The sequence below is a fragment of the Antechinus flavipes genome, chromosome 2 (assembly GCF_016432865.1).
Source record: "Antechinus flavipes isolate AdamAnt ecotype Samford, QLD, Australia chromosome 2, AdamAnt_v2, whole genome shotgun sequence".
In the NCBI taxonomy this organism is placed as follows: Eukaryota; Metazoa; Chordata; class Mammalia; order Dasyuromorphia; family Dasyuridae; genus Antechinus; species Antechinus flavipes.
Window position 1 is genome coordinate 512,840,681 of NC_067399.1, and position 2,855 is coordinate 512,843,535.

The window sequence follows — 2,855 nt, forward strand, 5'->3', positions numbered from 1 at the left end:
CACTGTCTTTCTGAACAGGGGTTCGTGGCCAACAGGTGGAACAGAGTCCTGCATCCCTGAACCTCCAGGAAGGAGAAAGCACCATTTTGAACTGCACTTACACAAGCTCTATAAATAATCTACAATGGTACCGACATTACGTTGGGAAAAGTCCCACAGTCCTATTTAGAATATTTTCGGATGGGGATGAGAAACAGCAAGGAAGATTAAAAACTACACTTAACACTAAGAAACGTCACAGTTCCCTGAGTATCTCAGCCACTCAGCCCGGAGACTCAGCTACCTACTTCTGTGCTGTGGAGGCACAGTGATCCCCAGGCACCTGCAAGCTGTGCTAAATCCCAACATCAGGGCAGGCACATTTGCTATTTTATCTCGAAAGTGCATTCACTTCACTAGTGCCCCCCACTGTGAGTGCTTTCTCACTGAGATTAGCTTCCAGTTACTTTGCATATGTCTTAAATATATTAAATATGTAACCATTGAGTCATCATTTTCTCCATCAGGGAGGAGAGCCTTATGCAAATGATCTAGGCTTGAAACCCAAGTTACATTTATTTGCACATTGTCTATCCCATTTTAGAATGTGAGCTCCTTGAGAGTGTATTTGTCCGATAGTACTCCCAGCAATTATTTAACCTAGTGCCAAACACAGAGTAAATGTATGATAAATGCTTGTTGATTTGACAAAGGAGAGTGCTGAAATGGGTAGCTGTAAAAACTCCGTCTTTGGGAAGTTCTAGGAGAAAGCACTATAGAAACATAGATATAAATGAGCCACTCCTACCCTATTTTTGAAATCCAAGGTTCTAGATTTATCCATTTAGCCCACTTTTCTTTTAAACATAATTTTGAGAAAGTGTCACTGAACTTCTGGGAATCATATTTTGAGAGGGACATCGAGAAATTGAAATACAGAGCATGATGGTGAGGGGATTCGAAACCATGTCATAGAAAGAGTAGTTAAAGGATTTAAAGGTATTACTCCTGGAAAGAAAGAAGAAAAGATCATAGTGTTGGCAAATATTTGAAGGCCTTTCCCATGGGAGAGGGATTACACTTGTGAAACTGCTCGTGTGTAAACATGGATTTCTTTGGCCTCATTCTTAGAAGCCCAATGTGTTAAATGCTCCCTCCCCTAACTTCTCCCATTTTTCCAAGGGAACTGTGAGGGGCTTTTTGTCTCTTATTCAATCAGGTCCGCAATGGTTGTGTTCTTTTGGGGGAGGCAGTCAAAAGTCCAATCCCTCTCCATGGAATAGGCCATCAGGTTTTTGATAGTAATGTCTGTATACCCTCTAGCTCTTCTTATGTCCAGAAATGATACCCTAGCTCTTTTAACCATTCTATGATATTGTTTTTTTAAAAATTATAGCTTTTTATTTACAAGTTATATGCATGGGTAATTTTACAGCATTGACAGTTGCCAAACCTTTTGTTCCAATTTTTCCCCTCCTTCCCCCCATCCCCTCTGTCAGATGGCAGGTTGACCAATACATGTTAAATATGTTAAAGTATAAATTAAATACAATATAAATATACATGTCCAAACATTTTGCTGTACAAAAAGAATATGATATTGTTTTAAGTACATTTGCTATCATTGTATCTACATTAGACTTAATAGGTTATCAATTTTTACAAAGGAATATTAACTTCAAAGGCATAATAAGAATAAACATAAAAATAATTTAGGGTATGATCTCCTTATGCCATTTTAGTCTCCGAGGAGAAGAGGTTGATTAGACTTGCAACTAAAGTCAGTTCCTACTTCATAGTAATCCCTCCAAGTTTAAGTCCAAAACCTCAGTTGGATCAAATCCAGGATCATTATTCCTAATGGCTTTCCTCCTTCTGGGATGGCTGCCATACCTATCCAAAATGCCTATGACTCAAATTGCTGCATTGGGGACTTCACTCTCTGCAACTAGAACTGAAAAGAACAAATTAAAACCACCCCAATCCCAAATTGTATCTCTGGGCCTTGTGAACTAATGGCAGAGAGGAAAAAGATGGCCCTCAGATCCTTATCCCTTAATTCATGGTGTCCATTGATGTGAGTGAATGAGTCCTTCACCTCCATAAGCCAACAATATAAAAGAGAGAGACTGCCTTTGGTCAGATGCAGAAGATACAAAGCTAAAGATGTAGACAATTCCAGATATGCAGCCAAAGGAAAGGAATCTCTCTCAACTGCCATATCAGAATATCCATGTGTCTTCTAGTTCTCCTATCTCCCAGAACAAGATTCTACTGTGTCCCATATAGATGGCTCCATATTAAGTAATGTCTTAAATCTTCATAACACTCTTCCCTCCTTCATTTAAAAAAATTACAATATCCAGAAAATAAATAGGGGTGCATTTTGAACACTGTCCATGTTCTCAATTGAAAACAGTCCTCTGGAACTTCTGAGGAGGCATAAACACTGTCTTTTTGCTCACTTCCCCAGATCCATAATGGAGTCTCAAAATAGTTAATGTTACATGATAATATATAGTTCCACATGAAGAGACATAAATCACAATTATTGCTAAATGCACAGTTTTGCAGATTTCTTAAAGAGCATTTCACAATTTTATAAGGAATTACTGCTTACTTAGTACTCAACAGATAACCTTTCTTGGTATCCAATTGGCCTTTCTTAATCCTTTAGAAAACAATAAAATGAAGACAAAGAAAAATGAACTTCTATCTCAAATGTCTGCATTGAGCTTTGAAAACCTTATGGGGCTCCTCCTCCCAGGGATTTAGGTCTTGGGCTTCCCTACATGTCACCCAATGCTTAGCACAACTCCTGACATATAGTATGCAGTTAATAAATGCTAAACGACTAACTAACCCACTTTTCTTAG